General features: G+C 37.9%; 1 protein-coding gene across 7 annotated transcripts in view; it reads left to right on the top strand.

The window, feature by feature from the left end:
* The window catches only part of tns1b (tensin 1b), a 358,347-nt gene that overhangs the window by 163,786 nt on the left and 172,097 nt on the right, over nucleotides 1-22,464 (top strand). The window lies entirely within an intron of this gene.

The following is a 22,464-nucleotide window of genomic DNA, read 5'->3' as shown; positions in this document are numbered from 1 at the left end:
TGCTTTTCTGGCAATCCTAGGAGTCGTTCTGACTACCTGAAAACAATTGTCCTCCTTTATAAGGGTTATGTAATAACTTTACATTCGTAAATTATCTTACAGTGTTTTCTGCTGTGTGGACATAAACTGTTGTTGTTGTTGTTTTAAGCAATTTAAGCAGTGATGTCAGTAATGCGTTACTCAAATCTGACCTTTTTTTCAGTAACCTCGTAATCTAACACATAACTCTTTCCAATGCAGTAATCGGATTTTGTTTGCTCAATTTTTTTAAGTAATGGGAAATGAAAACTTGAGTTAACATAAATTAAAACATCCAGTTACTACAACTAAAGGGAAACTTGATTTATTTCTAAGGTAGCCCAGGGGGAATCTCTACACACTGATGGTGAGTGTTAGTCAGAAACTGTTGGACACACCCAGTATGCAAATAGATTATGACAGAAGCCAATGGAAAAGAAGCTGCTAATGGCAACAGACTAAACTGGTAACACTTTCTAATGTTATCTCTATAAGACTCTATAAACATATTCACAACACCTTATAATGCATTCATAAGACATTGTAAACATGGCTTTACATATTAATAAAACTCTATAATTCATCATAGCCATGTTTATTATGCATCATGAACTGTGATTATAATGCATTAATAGCTGTGTTTATAACATGCTATACGTCAATACCCAGAAACTCAGTCCCAGCTTGTAGACTTGTATCATGACTAAAACAGCTTCCAACTTATAAACACACCCTCACTAGTCCTATAAATATATTTTTAACCACTCATGAATTATACTTGTCTTAAATATAATATTAGTTATAGTCAATTATAATGTCTTATAACAGGTCTTTGTGCGCTCTAAGTAAAGTGACAGACTTTTATTGTGGGACTAGATTTTTAACGATAGATATATACTATTTTAACATGTCATAAGCACAGCTTATAATGTATTATGATCACAAGTCATAATGCTTAATAAACATGGCTGTAGTGGGTTATGCATTTTTATAAATATTTATAGCCATGTTTATAATGCCTTATGAATGCATTATAATATATTATGAATGTAGTTATAGAGTCTCATAAAGATGACATTCATAGAAAATGTTACCACTAAACTCAGTTATTATAAGTTGATTTAACTCAAAGATCTCTGTTTGAATGTATATGTGCCCACAAATATTCAATTTAAAATAGTTGAGTATTGTTCAGAACAACATATGGGTTTACCGTGCAGTGCTGTTCACAACAGGTGAGTGTGTGTGTGTGTGTGTGTGTGAGAGAGATGCAAAGTGGGAAGGTAAGAAGGTGCAGTGAAACTGGAACCAGTGCCTGAGCATGGCCGCTGTTCCACATTTTTACCCTCCTTCGGCTGGAACCGAAATCCCAGACATCTCCTCTGCCTAGCTGGCAGGAGAACAGTGCTCAGGCACTATTTCATCTTATTTACAGCCCGCATGTTTTTGACGCCCACAGACAGCTCTTTATGCGGCTGTCAGGCACGCTCTTTCAGCATGCGTTCTGCTTTATTACAGCCGGCCTTGTTCTCACCTGGGGAGCGAGCGGGGGTGATTTATCTGTCTGTGGCTCCGCGGCTGTCTTTCTCCTCTTACTACGGCCTTCTTGTGTGGGTTCTTGTTTTGATGTTGCCAGGAGGCTGCTGCAGATGTGAATGCAATTAGGAGAAATCTGGCGTTCTCAGGGAGTTTTTGGGGTAGGCGATCCTCTCCGAGGCGCACGTTACCCTTCTGAAGAATGGAAATGTGACAGCTTATTTATTTCAGGGTAATTGCGACATGTCGGTTTTGAGAAGAGTACAGTATTAATCATCTGATCTTCACTCGAGGGAGCTCCGCATGTTCCTCAAAGAAAAGTCTGTGAGCTGGGGAGGTAGTGAACGAGTGAAGGAAGGAGTGAGCGAGGGAACGAGTGAGTGAGGGAACGAGGGTGTAGCCTGGTGTGCTTGTGCAGGGGAATGTGCATTTGTGGAGTTTTGAAAGCTGACAGCCGTGTGGGTTTGAATGCTGGGAAGGAAGTGTGTGTGTGTGTGTGTGTGTGTGTGTGTCTTCTTTGTGGGTGTCCTGAGAAACTGGTTCTCCTGTCTTTAAACTTTTTTCTTATGGGGTTTTATGGTGGTTTAAGGCTTTTTACAGAGTTGATCAATTGCAAAGACTGGCACTGGATCCATTGTATTACCTTCTTGGAGAAGCAAACAGGTATTCCTGCTTTTCAATGCTTAATAAGATAATAAAATATTAATAACAATTGTTCTTTTTTTGAGTTTTTTTATGAATTTGTAGTTTTTAAGGGTTTTCATCCAGTTATAGTTGCATGCACAAGGAAGTGTCACATGGTGTTCGGAAGAAAGATAAAGGTTACCAATATATATATATATGAGTTGTAGAGGTTCCTAATAGTGTCCTGCAATAATCCATCGCATGGAACTTGAATGCATGAATATTCGCATTATGGCTGCACGATATATCGTTTAAGCATTGCCATTGCACTGTGGGACTGTGCAATAGTCACATCGCAGTACGTGTACGATGTCACTTAAGGCAATTAAATCAAATGCATTGTGTTGGACTGTTTGATTCTTGAGACAAGAAGTAGACGCACAGCGCTGTCTCTGTGTCTGTGTAAGAGAGAGGCTGCTGCTGCCTGAGAAGTATAAGGAGGGCAGGAGTAAACATGAGGTAACTGCATGGCCTCCATCCACATGGCTGGGCACGTGCTTGTAAATGCATGTGTTGAAAGCTATGCCAGCTGTTTACAGTTAGAGCTGAATTCACACTTTTAATCCCAGAAAAACCCTCTTATTTACCTTTTAAAAAGACATTTAAATGCCTGATTAAAGGGTCGATTACTGTATTTTGCTGTTTTCCTAGGGAAAAGGTAGTGGCACTGGTTTCAGGACCTTTTTAACATAACGTTAGGCTGTTAAAGTGCCTGAAATGAAGGCCAAAGGTGATCTTTTATTATTATTAACTGCACCCTACAACTGCAACCTTCTGGACTTGAATGGCATGATGACCGGCTGCCGTCGTGAGTCACTCCATGAGAGTCTGGCATGACTACCCACCAAGTCTCATTCCTGTTTCCAGACGATGAGTGTACAATGCTTCGTTTGGCTATGTCGTAGCAATGCATATGGGATGCAGACCTGTTTCATTTCACTAACGTGAACGTCTTCCTCTGTATGACTTGCTCTGTAAAACCTGGTGTTAATTCCGAACACATGCACGTGCAATTTGTAACTGTGATTTTGATCTGGTTCTGTCTGCGAGTCTGCAGGCCGACTGCTCGTGAGCAAGGCTGGTGGGTTACGGCTCATTTGTGCACATGTTCCTGCAGTGAGCTTGTCTTTAGAAGTGGCTTACTGTTCCTACCCCTCTTCGCAGTATGTGAGCCATGTGGGGAGGAAAGTGCCAGCAGTGCAGGCTTCACTGCAGAGGTTCCTGTATCATGCTCTTTCCCCCCAGCTGTGTTTGCTGGGCTTGCTTGGTATCTGGTGCACTGCCTCTCTTGTTTTTGTAGTCATTAAGAATGATTTATCGGTAGTGTGTAATTGAAAAGTTGCTGAAACAAGAGGTGATTCCATTGAGGTGCCCAATGGGGGTTGGGCCTTTTAAACTTCACTGTAAAACTATTTTTTTTTTGTAATTTATAATAATGTATGGAGTTGAACAAATGTTCATTTTTAAATTCAACAGACAAACCACAAGTACTTTAAACTCAGAATGTGTTGTACCCGAAACTTAACTTTTTAGGTTAAAGTATTGTAGTTGTTTTTATAGCCAAAGAAATCTAAATTAATGGAGCACCACTTAAAAAAAAAATAAATAAACAATAATATCAAAGTTAAGTTCAATTAAAATAGATACTTAACTTATTTATAGAAAGATTAGTACCACTTTAAAATAAGACTACCTTTATGAAGGGTTTATAAATGGTTTACAATTAGTTTATTAATGGTTACTAATAGGTTGTAAATGCCTTAAAAATCATTAATAATCAGTTATAACACATACGTAGAAAGGGCAACAATGACATCTATATTGTTGCCCTTTCTACGTATGTGTTATAACTGATTATTAATGATTTTTAAGGCATTTACAAACCTAATTAGTAACCATTAATAAACTAATTGTAAACCATCTATAAACCCTTTATAAAGGTAGTCTTATTTTAAAGTGGTACCGAAAGATTTTGAGGTAAACAGGATGTAAAAAATATGATCGGTTTGGTTATAAACACTCCGCAACTAGTTCCAGTGCTGCTCTGTTTGTAGCTGCGCTGTAAGCTCTGCATTATCGGCCATTTCGGTCAAAATTGTGAAAATATAAGCATACTGTGAATAAACGGAAGTGCTTTACTCACCCAAATAAACGTTTTTTAGGAGAGAAATATGTGTAGATTAAAGTCCATTGCACTGTGCCTCCCAGTGATGTTTAATGTTATCGCATTTGGTTTGTAAGTGCTGCATTGTTGCTAGGTTACCTGTACTGTATGTGGTGGAGTAATACATGGAGAACTTTGGTTACAGTGCATTATCGGCTAATAATATCATATTAAAACGCCCCTCAGCCAATCACATTGCAGGGTCGGAACTAACTGTGGTATAATTAACAGTATAGCACTGATACTCATACTTACATGGGTGCTAAAAGGATTAATTCAGCATTTGATTATACACAATAAAATTTCTATGAGACAATTCTGCAATTTTATCAATGTCCTCCACATCATGGAAGTCATATTCTTTTAAGGGCTCTACCCTCTAAAGTATTGAAACAATAGGGAGATGATGGCCATGGGCTTCTTGGAGCATGTAGACTCCACTGCGTCCCCTCAGTCTCCCGGAGTCCCTCCTCTCTGGCCCTGGTCCCAGGCTTTGATTCTGCTTCATGCTGCTCAGGTTCTTTCGTTCTCACAAATGGCAGCTCGGCCCCAGTCCTCTCGTCCAGCCAAACAATGGCTTCACACAGCGCGCCGGCCCTCAGGGCGTGCCCACGGACTCTAATGGAGCTCCACTCTGAAAGCCATATCCTGTGACTGTAACACAGCCCTTTGTGAGGAGTTCACTCGCCAATTATAGAAGGTAAACAGTAGCCGAGTCTAACGAGGTTGGCCTCGCGCTCGCAGTCAACAGCAGTCAGGGTGTGTTTGTTATCGAAGTGGAACTGCTGAAATAAAACGCTGCTGGGGAATAAAGAGAGCTTGTGAAACAACAAGGGGAAACTTCCGGCGCTTGTGTTCTCGGCTGGAGTCTCATAGGCTCAAGAAGGGCGGTTTAGATTTCCTGCTGCACTGAAATGAAAAATGATGAGTAAAATTTACTTTAAAAAAAAAACTTTTTTTTTTTTCGCAACTTTCTGCATTTGCTTTTTTTTTTAAGTAGATTTAATTTCAGATAAATTTGAGTAACTTCAACTTGGTTTCTAGACTTAATTGTTACATAAAGTAAATAAGTGAACTGAACTTCAGTCAATGCTTTCTTTTAGTAACCTTTACTTAATTTCTGCATACAATATTACCTAATTACAATTACTTCATTAATACAATATTACTCACATAATTTATGACATACATTCAAATACTTACATAATCTCAGATTTATTTTGTAAACAGACCAAGTGTCACTGTCTCAACACATGGATGGCATGTAATACAGTCTTTTTAGTGTACAAAAAAGAATGTATTACGTGTAGTGGTGTCAATCGATTAAAACATTTAATCCAATTAATCACAACAAAATTATGCGGTCAACTGCAATTAATCGCATTTGTTTTTCTTCAGACCCTTTTTTTTATATTGGACATTCAAATGTAAATGAAAGATTGAATGTAAGAAATGTAAAAATGCAATTATATGTATATTAGTGGTGTCAATCAAAAATTAGACATGTAACATTTAAGTTTTAGCTAATTTTAACTAATTTTTGTTGTATTAATCTTATCTTCTTTTGATCTTATTTTTTTCAATTAAACCAAGCTTTATTATTATTATTATTATTATTATTATTATTATTATTATTATTATTATTATTATTATTATTATTAATATTATTATTATTATTGTATTCTGTTTTTTATTTATTTTTATTTTTTTAATTTAATGTTATTTTAAAATAATTCAATTTAGCTATTCTTTTTTTTGTCATGTCAAATCCTGTATTTGTAAATGCTCGGCTACATTGCAAATGAGGGTTGATTGATTGATTTAAGTCTTGAAACCGAGTTAAAGTTACTTAAATTTATCTGAAATTAAATTAACTTAAAAAAAAAGCAAATGCAGAAAGTTGTGAAACTTTTTTTAAAATAAATTTAACTCATCGTTTTTTTCAGTGTTCTCAGGAAACGGTGTTAAACTGTTCGGTTGAGACCAGCTTTGGTTGGCACTCGGGGCCGAAACTGCAGAGACGAGCGGAGAGGAGGCAGGAGGTCTCGTGTAATGCATTAGACACTGGTCTGAGCATCCCGTGTCAGTATATTTACCCGTAATGCTTATAAATCTTATTAAATTACGAGTCACAGGATGCATTCTGTCATCCAGAACATTGTCTGGTCACATCGCACAGAACAACACAAGAGGCACGTCAGTCACAAGACAGGTCCGATTGGCTTTCCGTGCCAAAAGAACTCGTCCCATTAAAAAAACAAGTATATGAACTTGAAGGCCTTCATTGTCATTATACACATTGTACAATGAGATTAACCCTTGTGTGGTGTTCGGGTCTGTGGGACCCGTTTTCATTTTTCATCAAATGATACTAAAAAAATATTTTTTCTAACTCAAACTCATCGGCATTGGCTCATTTTTTGTGAAAAACATATTTCAAAACACATTTTCGATAAACACACACTGTACAACCCCCCCCCCCCCCCCTCCCCTCCAACCATTTATATTACATACAGTATGTTTGGCCAAGGGCTAATAAACATTGCTTCATTTGTACATTTTTATTTAATATAAATTTTCTACTCATATCTTGAGTTTAATTCATTTTCTTTTACATTTTATTAAAAAACTAATAAAAAAAAGAGTAGCACTTTTTGAAAGAGATGTAACATAAGAAAGGTAAAGGGCAAATATTAACCATGTAAGCTGTTTATATTGCTTGCAATTTAGGTGTAGCAAGCATGTGTAAAGCATTTTAATGTAAAATTGCTTAATTTTGCTGAATTAAATACAAGTAACAAAGTAAACGAGTAACAAAAATATGAACACCACACAAGGGTTAAAAGCCACTCCTACCAGTGCAAACACAATCTAGTAGAAAAAAAAATAGAAATAGGAGTACAAATATAAAAAAGAATACATTATGATGCGTTGTAAATGAACATACATATATACATGCACATATATATGTGTATATATATATATATATTTATATATATATATATATATATATATATATATATATATATATATATATATATATATATATATATACACACAGTATTATTGCACTTTTTTAAGAAGTTTTTTAAAGAGGTTTTTAGTGATAAAAATAAATGTATTGCACAGAGCTATACATATAGTATTGAATTTCGAGGTAGGTGGTAAAAAGATATATATTGCACATTATTAGTAATAATATATTCCACCGTTGGTCACTTCATTGTATTTCAGGGGGGTTGTTGGGAGGTTAGGAGAGAGAGAGTAAAACTGTGTGTGTGTGTGTTCAGAGTGTTTACAGCTTTGGGGGAAAAACAGTTCCTAAACCTATTTTTCCTTGCTTTAACACACCTATGAATACATAAGCAAATCAAAAACACAGTCCACAGACTTCAAGACCCTTCCTACCCTTTCAATTCTGAATTGTGATTAGTTTAGACTTTCAAAAGCAAATATAATCAAGTTTTTCAATGGCGTCCCGTGATCTTCCCCTCGTATTAAACTTCAGCTTGTTTTATTTCCAGCTCTTTCCCTGCCTGAGTTCATGACCACTCAGTTCACCTCACATCCCACCAGCATCAATTTCAGATGAAGACACATGACTCAGATGTTTAAAGTGAACGTTAAAGTGGAATAAAATACCCAGACCTGCGTCCGAGCTCAGGGATGCTTTATGTCTCGGCTGGTTCTGAGCGGAGCTGTATTAGACGCAGCTGTTTGTGCGCTCCATCACAGCGCACGTGGATGTTCTGTGAATACGAGAGGTCCTGCAGTGAGCGGGGCAGCATGTGGGCCCCGACCCCAGCACCTCCGCTGCTCAGAGCAGGATGGATGAGGCAGTCAGGAGGGTGAAAGTAAATCTTGGCTGATTGCCTGGGTCGCAGGGACTCTGTTATTTGAGTAACACGAGCTTTGCTCCCCGTGTGCTGGAAGGAAGACCCGAGATTCCACAGTGGAAACAAACAGGACATTTATTAAAGCAGGACAGCCTGGAATAGATTTTCTCATAGGAAAAAAGAAAATTATAAATAGGGGTGTGACGAGACACTAATATCACGAGAACAAGACGAGACAAGATTTAAAAATAAAAATTTTAAGAAAATGTCAAAAATGAAAAATGGCTTGAAAACCAGAGTTTTATTTGACAAAATCATAAAACGCGAACATAACAGACTGGTGTCTCTCACACATTGATTCTATAAGAAATAGAAATAAGAATAAGAATAAAAAATAAAAATAAAACTTTTCTAGGACTTATATAGTGCAAACAATAAGTGCAAACCACAACCAGTCATATTAAGACTATGATTTGTGTTTTTTTCTCCTAAATCTCCTAAAATACCGTTTATTGTTTCCACTGGAAAGGCAAAATGCAGCCAAACATACAACTTAAAAAGGGGGTATGCAGCCTAAGTGATGCACAGGGGCGCTGCACTAAAGGGGGCGCCAAATGAAAGCCCCAAATAAATTTTCTCTCAGGAGAAACAGCCAATCAGCTTGCTGGTTTTGTGGAGCTCGGTGGGCTTGTAATGACAGAACAGTAATAATGAGTTTCTTTGATTTTACCAAGCTGAGCTGCTTGAATGTTTGCACCAGGAGTAAAGGCATAAAGTTATCCAAAAGCAGTGTGTAAGACTGGTGGAGGAGAACATGATGCCAAGATGCATGAAAATTGGGATTAAAAAACAGGGTTATTCCACCAAATATTGATTTCTAAACTTGTTTTCTTTGCAATATTTGAGGTCTGAAAGCTCTACTCTACTCAACTTTTTTGTTAATTTGACCATTTCTCATTTTCGGCAAATAAATGCTCTAAATGGCGATATTTTTATTTGGAATTTGGGAGAAATGTTGACCATAGTTTATACAATAAAACAACAATGTTCATTTTATTTAAACATATACCTATAAATAACAAAATCAGAGAAATTGATTCAGAAATTGAATTAGTTCCTTAATTTTTTCCAGAGTTGTATGCAGAGAGAGTGACAGAGAGAGAGAAAGAGAAAGAGAAAGAGAGAGAGAAAGAGAAAGAGAAAGAGAGAGAGAAAGAGAGAGAGAGAGAAAGAGAGAGAGAGATGTAAGCAGTAGAAGCGAGTTTGTGGGTGGAGATCTTTAAAGCACAGCTGATAATAAGGGGTGTTGCTTGCTGATCAACAGCACTGGCAGAGCAGCAGACCATTTGTCGGTGTAAATTGTTTGCAGATGGCCGCGTGTCCTTGATCCAGGGAAAGAACACAGCCCTGTTCACACAGCTGACTCCAGCCAGCCCCGCCCACCCTGTCAGGTGCAGCAGACGCTATTAGCTCCATTCTCTCTGTTTTCCTGTGAAATGTTTTTTTTTTCCATCTTCATACTCTCAGTGCCACAGTCTTAGATACAGTGGAGAAGACAAACAGAAACGCCCAAAGCTCTGGCAAGATGGAGTAATCAAGACACGCTGGAAAGAATGCAGCCAACAGGCCAAGTGAGTAAGAGCAAGAGCCGTTACTCCCGAGAGTGAGCGGAGCGGAGGGGAAGGAAAGAGAGGATCGCTGTGACTAAAGAGAGAGAGGGCGAAAAAAAGGGCAATCACCACCAATTATACAGTGCCTGATTGGAAGCAGACGGTAGGAGAAGCAGTGACATGGCCAGAGGATGTGTGATGTGTGTGTAGTTGGAGCTTCTGCTTGGTAGAGCGTTTGCTGTTGCTCATCATATCTTCTGAGGACTGAGATAATCATGATTTTCATGGGAATTTTAAGCTCAGCTTAAACAGTCACATGATTATTATCCATCAGTTCTTTGTAGAAACTTTGCTAACACTTTCTATGAATGTCATCTCTATTAGACTCTATAACCACATTCATAACATATTATAATGCATTCATAAGGCATTATAAACATGGCTATAAATATGTATAAAAATGCATAACCCATGACTTGTGATCATAATAAATGATAAGCTGTGCTTATAATATATACGTTAAAATAGTTTATATCTATTGTTATCTATTAATCTAGTCCTACAATGAAAGTCCAGCACTTTACTTAGCGCACACAGAGACCTGTTATAATACATTATAACTGACTATAACTAGTATTATATCCAATACTAGATACTACACTAGACAATGCTAGATAATTTATTAGTGGTTAAAAATATATTTATAGGATTATTGAGGGTGTGTTTATAAGTTTTTATAAGCTTTTTTTAGTCATAATACAGTCTGCAAGCTGGGACTGAGTTTCTTGGTATTGATGTATAACATGTTATAAACACAGCTATTAATGCATTATAATCACAGTTCATGATGCATAATAAACATGGCTATGATGAATTATACATGTTTATAAATATGCATAGTCATGTTTATAATGCCTTATGAATGCATTATAATGTGTTATGAGTATGTTTATAGAGTCTAATAGAGATGACATTCATAGAAAGTGTTACCGAAACTTTTCCTGTTCAGCTTAGCGCCATATTTCCTGTTTGCAAACAAACATAGTAAGAAATATAGATGCTACAAATGGTTCTTTGAATGATGCAATAGAAGAAATGGTAACACTTTATTTTAAGGACCACAAATTAGGCGCTTATTAATGTCTTATTATTTGCTTAATAAAGCCTTAATTAGACATTTTTAAATGATTTATTCACTACTTATTATGCTTTATCCTGTGTTATAAGTGTTAGTGGTGCTTAATTAGGGGTCTATGATTGATTAAATATTTATTCGGTCCTTTTTAGTGTCTTATTAATAATACACACAACCTCATTTTAAAATATGATGCACATCTTGGTGTATTAGTGACTTATTAACCCCTTATTAACCTAATAAACTCCAGCACAGCCATAACCTTTCTAAACGCACATAGATAAGATCTGCTGCCAATTATAATAACACTAATAACATGTAGAATCAGCTAATAGTTAATGCTTAATAATCTAATCTGCTTAACACGGTGCTGACATGACATAACATAACACTATAAGAACTAATACAGCCATTATTAATCATCTCCACATAATAGACCCCTAATTAAGCACTAATAACACTTGTATAATAATAAAGCCTAATAAGTAGTGAATAAATCATTTACAAATGTCTAATTAAGGCTTTATTAAGCAAATAATAAGACATTAATAAGCACCTAATTTGTGTTCCTTAAAATAAAGTGTTACAACAGAAATATACAGTATACTATAAATTTCTGTCAAAACTGGTTTAAATTAGCTTTAGCATAATTTAAGATAATTAGCTTTAGCGGAATAGCAGATCAGTGCAAAGATCTCAAACCAGTTGCGTCTTTGCACACCGTCTTGAGCGCATGTTGATTTGTTTTTCTGCACGAATGGTGTGCTGGATAACAGTCTGCACTATTTGCTCATGTACTTGGGCAGTGCTCTTATCAGCTGAGCTCTGTTTGTTCATGAGGTGAAAGAGAAGAGGTCAAAGAATAGAGTGACTTTGCTGGATGGAGTTCTGTACCAGTTCTGAACCTCCACTCCAGGGCAGTGGTGGCTCAGGAGTTAGAGCATTTGAGCTAGGCCTATTGACCCCAAATGTTCCCCAGTTCTCCTGTGTGCTCACAGAATCACTAAGTGCATTTACATGCACGTTATAATCTGATTACTACAGAACATTAGAGTTTATCAGTAATTCAGTTAACATAGATGAACATGAACCTGGGTAATCAAATAATGGGAAAGTTTGGGAGTTTTCATGAATAGGGAGTTTATCGGATTTTTGCTTTGCAACCAGCCAATAATCTCGCAGAATATGACGTGGCATAAGCCTTATGTTAAACCCAAACTTCACAAGCCACAATATAAACATGTATCTGCATAAATCTTTTGTTTTAGAATTGCTACAGTCTGTTTTCACCTATGCATTACAAAAAATAGGTGCATCTCAAAATAGTAGAATATCATTGAAAAGTTTAATAAAAGTACTTTATTTCAGTTATTCAGTTGAAAATGCAAACACACATATATTATATAGATGTATTACACACAGAGTGATCTATTTTATTTTAAGCTTGCTTACAGCCAATGAAAACCCAAAAATCTGTGTCTCAGAAAATGTGAACATTGTATAAGACCAATTGGTACTTTTGGCAGTGTGGGCAGTGTGCCAAGTCCTGCTGGAAAATGAAATCTGCATCTCCATAAAAGATGTCAGCAGAGGAAAGCGCTGTAGAAGTGCTGTAAGATTTTTCCGGGAAAACAAAACTGCACTGACTTTAGACTTGATAATAAAACACAGTGGATCAACACCAGCAGATGACATGTCTCTCCAAACCATCACTGATCATCAGTAAATTTTACATTTAATTTGGAAATCAAGGGAGCAGAGTCTGGAAGAAGAGTGGAGAGACACACAGTCCAAGCTGCTTGAGGTCTAGTGTGAAGTTTCCATGATCAGTGATGGTTTGGAGAGACATGTCTCAACATCTGCTGGTGTCCAAAGATTTATTTAATCAGATTTTTAAATCTTAATCTGATCTAAGAAATAAGAGTATGCTTTTTATATGACTACTTGGCTTCAGATCGGATAAATGAGTGTTGGGTGTCCAAATTCCATCTGTGTGTCCAACACAAGTATGTTTGGGTAAATATTCTTATCTTGTCTCGACTTTTAAACGTCTAAACACTCTAATATGGGATAAGTGGACAGAAGAACTGTCCGAACTGTCCGTTCGTCTGACGCCCTGACCTACTCCTCTGGCCAGAAATGAAATCAATTTCCCCGCTGCAGAATGACTGCGATGTTTCCCACCGCTCCCAGCATGTGTCATCAATCCTCATGGCTTTAGTTTTCTGCTGGCCCTCCAGCATTTGGTCTTGGTGGTGAAGAGAGAGAGAGAGAGAGAGAGAGAGAGAGAGAGAAAGAGAGGGAGAGAGAGAGGCTCTGACTCAGCTTTTCCCTCCTGATATCCTTCAGAGACTTCCCTCCTTCCCTCTGCAACCCAGGCAGCTGTGTCAGAGCCCCCGCCCAGACCAGCCTCAGACCAGCCCAGCATACCGACTCGATTAGTGGTCTTGCTAATCAGCACAATTCCTGCAGACTCATGCAGCTCATTGGCTAATCCAATTTCTCAGCAGGACATTTCTGCTTTCTTCCATTAAGGATTCAGGTTATTTCCGAGAGTTTTTTCTTCGCACAAATCCGAAATATTCTCTTTTTTTACTGTAATTATTTACCTATCTGATTACTGGATTTCAGATCCCGCCACTCTGTAGTATCTGCAAGAACATGATATGTGGATATAGGCTTTTTTCCCCCATTAGACCCTGTGGAAGGGGTGTGTGTTGGGGTTACATGTATGTGTGCTGTATTATTTCAAGTGGTAAAGGGGTTTCTGTGGTGAGCCTTGACTCCAGTGGCTCTTTCCGACTGATATTGCGTGATCTGGTTGAAAAGGCCTTGTTGGAGGAACCGTTTTTGGCCAAGTGTAACAGAACACTCCATGTACTTCGTTGCAATAACACCGAACAGCTGGATTCACCATGAACTATAGCTGCACCTTCATTCAAGACAGTTATAGTGGAATGTCTCTGCATAAAAGAAACACTTCCTGTATATGTGATAGGACTCGCAGTACGGTCGTAACACGCGACCTCTGCAGCTTCAGCAGAGCAGACTGTGGGATTCATGGCATGTAGATCGATTTCAACCATCAAGAAACCACTTAGCAACACCATAGAATCCACCGGTAATACCACAGCAACCACGACCAGCAGCCTAGCATGTGCCTATAAGTGGATAGATAAAAATAATTGGCAACAAATTGGCAAAACCAAAACTCACACAAAGCAAGAACTTGTTAAACAAAAAAATTACCATCTCGCACTACCATATCAACCACCTGAAATCCCAAAACCACAGCAACCACGACCAGCAGCCTAGCATGTACCTAGAATTGGATAAATAGATTTATATGGTTTCACATGGCAAAGCAACACATTGGCAAAGGCGTAGCACCCAGATAGCAAGAACTTGCTATACAATGAAACTCATATTGCAACATTGTGGCACCATGGTACCATGTTAACCACCCAAAATAGCACAGCAACTGCAACCAGCAGCCTAGCATGTACCTGGCAATCGATAAATCACGGCAGCAAATTGGCAAAACCAAAGCTGAACATAGCAAGAACTTGCGATACAATAAAAACAGTCTAGCAATAATTTGGCATTACCATATAAACCACGCAAAATATCACAGCAGCATTTTTATGGTTTCACATGGCAAAGCAACACATTGGCAAAACCATAGCACCCACAAAGCAAGAACTTACTATACGATAAAACCCATCTAGCAACTACTTGACACAACCATATTAACCACCTGAAATATCACAGCAACCACAACCAGCAGTCTAGCATGTACCTAGAAATGGATACATAGATTTTTATGGTTTCAAATGGCAAAGCAACAATTTTGCAAAACTATAGCACCCACATAGCAAGCACCTGATATACAATAAAACCCATCAGGCAACGATTTGGCACTACCATATCAACCACCCAAAAATCCACAGAAACCACAACTAGCAGGCTAATGTGTACCTAGAATTGGATAAATAGATTTGTATGCTTTCACATGGCAAAGCAACAAATTGGCCAAACCATTGCACCCACATTGCAAGAACTTGTTGTACAATAGAATTTGGCACTACCATATTAACCACCCGAAAATCCACAGCAACCACAACCAGCTGCCTAACATGTACCTAGAATTGGATAAATAGATTTTTATGGTTTCACATGGCAAAGCAACACATTTGCAAAACACATTAGCTCCCACATGGCAAGCACTTGCCACACACAAAAAAATAATCTAGCAATAATTTGGCACTACCATATCAACCACCCGAAATATCACAGCAACCACAACCAAGAGCCTAGTATGTAAATATTTTTGTATGGTTTCATATGGCAAAGCAACAACTACGCAAAACCATAGCTCCCACTTAGCAAGAACTTACTATACAATAAAACCCATATAGCAACCACTTGGCACTACCATATTAACCACCTAAAATCCCACAGCAACCATTAACATCAGCCTAGCAAGTACCTATAAGTGGATAAATAGATTTGTATAGTTTCACATGGCAAAGCGACAAATGGTCAAACCTGCTATACAATAAAACCCATCCATCATCAATTCGGCACTTCCATATCAACTCTCTGAAATATCATAGCAACCACTTAGCAAACACTTAACAACTCTATAGCAAACCATGTTGCAAGGCCATACCAATCACCTATAGCAGTCACTTATCAACACCAAAGCAACCACTGGGAAACTATGCAAAAAATGCCGCCATCTAGCCATGCTATACTAAGCAACACTAAAGCAACCACCTGGGATGCCACAGGAACCACCTAGCATAACCCTGTATCACCAGCCAATCAAATACTTGGAAGTAGGAAGCACACAAGCTGCACAACCATTCTGCCCTTTCCTAGATACAGTATAATTTTTATTAAACCACATTCTGCTGTTTCCAAAATACTTGAAATGCTAATTAAAACTTCAGAATATAATTTATTGGCTTGCTTGTAATAAATCCAATAAATATTAGCAGGATAAATAGCTCTGCACTTTTCATCAGGCCCTTAAATATTTCTGTGACACTTCCCTGTTGAGAACGGATGAGAGATGGTTCTGGTTTCTGGGCTGTCTTAGCGCTCTTCGTTTCCCTGTGCCATGCTAAGCCTGGTATTTGTTTTTCCTCGCACTCTTTAACCACCATCCTGAGGCTCAGTTTAGGCCGTAGCAGCGCTTATTACAGGCAGCACCTCGGGGATCATAAAAGATAATAAAAGCCAGGACACAGGAAATATGTCAGACCCATAACATGCCAGCACCTTGCAGGAGAACACTTCCTCATGTAGAAGAGCTCTCACCACCAAATAGGGATAAAACCAGTTTTCCCAAACAAAAACAGCTAAGTTTGAACACTTTGTGGATGCAGTGATGTCTGTTTTCCATTCCTGCTCTTTAAAAAAACAAAAAAAAAACTTGTCATATTGAATTGTACTCTAAATTATAGCAAACTAGTTGCCTCAACTAACATTATTAAATGTCTTTGTTAAAAATTGGCCGAACTAAATCATTTGTGTTTTGCTAAATTTACAAAGTTGTAGTTGAGGCCAAGCCAACTACTCTGCTCTACTGCACTACTGCACATGCTCAGATTGACCTTTTAGTTGAACGGGGTCTACGGAGCAATTTATCAGGGTTTTTTTTTTTTTACCTGATGTTGATCATGCTATTTGCATATTGGGCGTGTCCTCCCACCTCTCTCTCACTCACCATCAGTGTAGTCATTCCCTACGGACTGCCTTCTCATGGAATTTGCCTATGTATTATATACTATTAACAGCCTGGCCTCAGTGTTGAAGGCTATATGCTGTTATATTTGCATTAGTCCAGCTGGTAACATTTGCATTATTTGCAATCTTATATTGCAAGTTGCTTTGATATATTAAGCAAAATATAGTGTTGCTCCCACTAGATGATTCAATTAATGTACACCTTTTCATTGGCACAACTTATTTTTTTTTGTTGATCCTAAAGGATAGTCAGCAAACCTTATACAATGCACATTTTGTAAAACTGTAATCTAATTAAATGTTTAAGTTGGTGAAAGTTAATATTTGAAGAATCAGTACATATAAAAAATGTAAAAAAAAAAAAAAAAAGGTCTGGGCTACAGATTTCTAGTTGACAAACCGCATGTGATTTTCTTCAAAACTAAAAAGTTTGAGTTGGCATCAAAACTTGAACTTTTTTTACAGTGTGGAGAGAGGCGATGGACAGCTTTTACACTTCCCCTCTCTCATCCACTCCTCCTTTTCCCCGTCCTTTCATCAAGCTTGTCATTAATAATGGATACAACATCTCGAACCATCCAAACATCTGGTGAGCACAACTGGAGAGATGTTCTCAGCAGACATCGCGCTTTGAAGAGAACGTCCTCCATATAATTATTTTGATATTGCCAAACAAAGCGGCTCATGTTCTTTTTTTTCCATTTGTGAAGGTGTTTTCCTTGAGTGTAGGCTTAAGTAGAGCTTTCTCATACCTGCTATTACAATTGATGACTAGATGCTTCATGTAAAGCAGCAGAACAGAACCGCGGAAAATGAATAAGCGAAGCAGCTGCACGTTTGGGGGGAGAAATTTAAGATCTGCTTGATAGAACAGAATGTTCTTTTCATGCTACCACACCATTGTTATTGTCCTCTGCTTTCCTCAGCCACATCTCCGATGGGGTTCTGTACTGCTTTGTTGCCAGTCATTGTTCCTGAAACTTCAAACTGTTGAGTTGTCAGTGGTCCGTTCACTACAGGGTCTTTACAGTTGTCCAGCTGTCAAGAGCAGATATTTAATAGTCTGAAATCAAGACCTGGATTATGTCTACCTGAATTATCCAAGACAAAAACTCAGCACGAGCGAGCATGGGGTCATTTACCTCAGCGGGAGGTAAGGAAAGCTCTGAAAGAAGAGGCCTGTTTAAAAGATTAAAATAAGGTCACCACCTGGATTTAACTAAGCACATGGCATAGGTCTAGGTTCAGCAACAGTATGTGCTAAAAGAATGAGGTCAGCTGACTACCTGAATATACTGAATATAGACCAGGTTATTCCTGGACCAATGGATTTTTTTTATTCCCTGATGAGCACGACCATGTTTCAAGATGACAACGCCAGGATTCATGGGGCTGGAATAGTGAAAGAGTTCAGGGTTCAGGGAGCATAAGATCATCATTTTCACACATGGATTGAGAGAGTTCACCACAGAGTCCAGATCTTAACCTCATTGAGAATCTTTGGGATGTGCTGGATGAAGAAGAGAGGCTTTGTGCAGTGGTCAGACTCTACCATCATCAATCAACGCTGCTGCAAGAGCTTTGTGAAAAATTAATTATTGCAACACTGGATTAAAATAAATCTTGTGACATTGCAGAAGCTTATCGAAACAATGCCAAGTTAATTTGTGCCGAAATCGAAACTAAAGGCGGTTCAAACAAATATTAGAATTTGCAAGCAACCAGTTGGCAAAACCCTAGCAGCAACTAATCAATACCATAGCTACCATCTATCAGAACCACCTACTACTTATCTGGCAAATCTATAACTGCTATGCCAATAACATACTTAGCTACAACATGGCAACCACATCTTACCCATTTAAATCATCCTTGCAACCACTTACCCAAACCATATCAACCATATCTGAGATCTGATTATAGTAACAATAGTAACAATCTAGCAATAACAATGCCACCACTAAACACATTTTTAGAATTACTTCGCAGCACCAAACCAACTACCTTGGATAAAACAGCAATAGTCTTTATAACAACACTACTTTACCACTACTTTAGGAAGCCATGTATAGAAACACCATAACAACTACCTACGATGCCACAACAAATACCTAGCATTAGCTGTAATGCTAATGCTGCTGCACCCAGCCTTAGTGGAAATCTGGAAATCTAAACTTACTGTACAGTAAATGAACAGAAGTGCTTTACTCACCTAAATAAACAATTTTCAGGAGAGAAATCAGTGTAGATTAACATCCAGTGCTCGTTTTACTTTTAAAATAAAGTTTTTTTTTTTAAGAATTACATTTTTTTTTATTTAACTTGGCTTAGTTTTGCCACCCAGTGGTGAGACCTGCTAAATTAGAAGGAAAAAATGGCTACACCCATATTCCTTACTAGTGTCACATAATCTGCTGTATAAAATAATATATGAAAATAGACCAGAAAATAGACATTTTATGATAGTCCGCCTTATAATCCAGTGCGCCTTATAGAGCGAAAAATATGGTCTTTTTTGTTTGATTATATCATTTCAGATGTATTTTTAATCTGAATGTATCCAAACCTTTAATTGGTATAATACTCAATTTGTCCCCAAGAAAGTGTGTTACATATTATTGTTCTCCCTCTAGTTTACAGCCCTGTTGTTTTTTGATACTGAAAAACAATATGATTTCACTTTAATACCAAATACACTGCATTGATATCTCTGTTACTGTTTTGCTGTTAGTTAAATAAGAATTCTTGGCCTTAAATCCAGCTCCTGAAGTTGCTTAAGTCCTAACAACAGGGACAGGTATCCAGTGCTTCAGGTGTTTCTTTTATGAAACAGGCCCAAAACTCCTCCATGGTCCCCCACTCCTTTCTGGAGGAGGGAGCTAGCGTGTCTTAGAAAGCCGAGGATTTCCATGGGCGGGAGAAGTGGGTGTAATTTGAACAGACCCCTCAGCAAGAACTCAACAGAAAGCCCATTGTGTTGTGCTGCAAGCCCAGGCTCTTCAAAGAGGACTCAACGAGCAACAGCAACTCAACGAGGACTCTTAACTCGCCTCTAAAGCAACAGATAGCGCACTCCGAGACCCGCAGCACAGATACTAATAGCTGTGTAACACCATTCAATCAGTATGATCTTATCTGCTGTTATGCTGTCAGATTATATAAGGGCTATTATCTGCTCTTTCATGAGAAACTGTACTGTACGTAATTGAGTTATTAAAGATAACCCATCCCTCAGTTGTGGTTGTGGCGCATATATCATAGCTGACAGTATAGTGATTGTGAGTTTAGATGAGTACAGTAAGTCTTGTTTTTACAACCTGCGGACAAATTATGAAAATGCGATCTGTCTTAGCAGTGCTCTGAATTTGCTTTTAATTACTTTTGATATTACTTTTCTGTCTAGACTGGCCATATTTAGAAAAAAAGATTAAAAAATCAATCATTGCCTAACTCAACCACAAACTGTGCATATACCTGCTAGCTCAGACTACTCCATATGTAGTTTTAAATAAGACCTGTATGGTATATGAAGTTAATTTAATTTTATATAGGAGTAATATTAAGCAACCTAGAAGATTAGCTGCTCCAAAGATAAAAAATAAAAGATTTTAAACAACATTAAAAAATGTGTTATTTCTACTTGTGTACAGTTTCTATACAGATACGCTCTAAACACAGAAACCATTGCATGTCCAACGCTCTGCAAACGCACAGTCCTGCTGTACAAACAGGAACAGTGGTGGTCAAACTGAGGTCCTGAGGCTGAAGAAAAGCTTTTGAGAACTGTTTTGAGGACTGGTAGAACAGGAAAACAGGAACCCTTGTTTGACTACAAATGACATTCAGGGAGATATAACAGGCTCTGGTTTGGTGGTGCACTGTTCTACTGTGCAGCAATACCTACATTAATATGACCTTCATGGTAGATTCATTATTAATTGGTGGAACATTGAGAAACATTGATGGCGAACTTGACAGGTTGTGTTTTACATATACAGTACAGTTTATACATTTAAATGCATATTTATAGCTACTTTTGAGTTGCATTGATTGCTGACCCAAATGTGCAAAAGTACAAACAAGCATGTCTGGTTTACGTAAAGTAGTACTTCTAACAGAATAGGATTCTCTTGAGCAGTTAAGCATAAAGCGCTAAGGATTGGTATCCTGTGTTTGTTTGAGATATGAGAGGTTACATATAATATTAAAATATTTCAGGGTGTTTGGCGATATTGATATACTTGGCAATATAACAAAACATTAAACAAAAATAAAAATAAATGAATTCCTCGCTAACTCTAGGGCTCAATCCCATTTTCTCATTGGCCCTACCACTTTGCCCTACCCTTCTGTTTTCTTGTTCACACCTAGGGGTAGTGGTTGGTGTAGTGCAGTGGATAACCACTGCATGCCAGTGAGCTACCACATCATGTGGGAGACTGGGGTTCAATTCTCAATCTGGGTGACTATACTGCGCTACACCAATAAGAGTCCATGGGCAAGACTCCTAACACTACACTGGCACAACTCTGTAATAGAAATAACCTTAAAAGTTGCTCTAGATAAGACTGTCAGCTAAATGCCATTAATATAAATGTAAATGTAGGGGTAGAGTGTTCTGGCTCATGTTCTGGTTCAGAGGGCTTTGAGAATCACTGGCAAGGTGGCTGCTAAAGCAATTTGTTAAGAAATATGATAACCACCAAAATCATAATAGTTTAATTTGTAGATTCAATGATTCATGGTCATTTTCTTCATAAAAAAACTAAAGAAAAAACTGTATTAGTCCATCTCAGTAACTAGCTAGCTAGCTAACTTACCTGTTTCACCTTAAATGGAGCAAAATATGGCGGAAGCTGCAGCGTTTAGGATGGAAAAGAAAAAAAAAAGTAAATAAAAGTTAATAAAAGTTCATTTGAGCTCCCAATCACAGAAAAATTAATGAATAGACAGTAAAAGGATCGTCTCAATTGTTAGAGAAAGGATTTTATCCTTTTCCTTTGTAACTCTGATTTAAGGAAAAAGGTTACACTCAAAAACAAGGGGTGATGTCCGCAGCACACGGCGTCTGTGAGCTGATGTATCAGAACCGAGCCGCTGCGCTTTCATCCAAGCGCGCTGTGATGCTACTCAGCAATGCTGCATCAGCAGCAGCTCGAAAAGAGGCGGTGGCTGACTTCACATGTATCGGAGGATGCGCTAGCATGTGCTAGTCCTCACTCTCCTGGTGTTTTGGGGCATTACTAGTAATAGGGGGAGTCCTAATGAGTGGGTTGGGTTGGGAATTGGCTGTGTAAATTGGGGAGAAAATGAGAAAAAATATAAATAAAATGATAAAAAAAAAGAAAAAAAAAAACAAAAAAACAAGGGGTGCAAAGGAGAAATGGGATTGGCCCTAGTTTTTTAAGCTGCTGTTCCAATACCTTATATTCAATATAATGTATTTAAAGTGCCACTATATAAACTTCCATTAGCTGTATCATTACTTTAGACACTAAACACTAAACCTTGACTGATTGGGTACAACTGTTTACACTCCAGGTTTGTTCTGCTTGTCATGTTCCAGGGACTTATAGTGTCAGGGTTTGTCAGATCTCTGTAAGTGTGTGTGTATATATATATATATGTGTGTGTGTGTATATATGTCTGTGTGTGTGTGTGTCCTCCGCTCCGATCCACAGAGCCCATGCTGAGTGAGCTGTGAGCTTGTCAACTCATGTTTAACCT

Source organism: Astyanax mexicanus, chromosome 11 (genome assembly GCF_023375975.1).
Source record: "Astyanax mexicanus isolate ESR-SI-001 chromosome 11, AstMex3_surface, whole genome shotgun sequence".
Taxonomy (NCBI): Eukaryota; Metazoa; Chordata; class Actinopteri; order Characiformes; family Acestrorhamphidae; genus Astyanax; species Astyanax mexicanus.
Note: the sequence above shows the minus strand (reverse complement) of the source record. Positions and strands in the feature narration are given on the sequence as shown.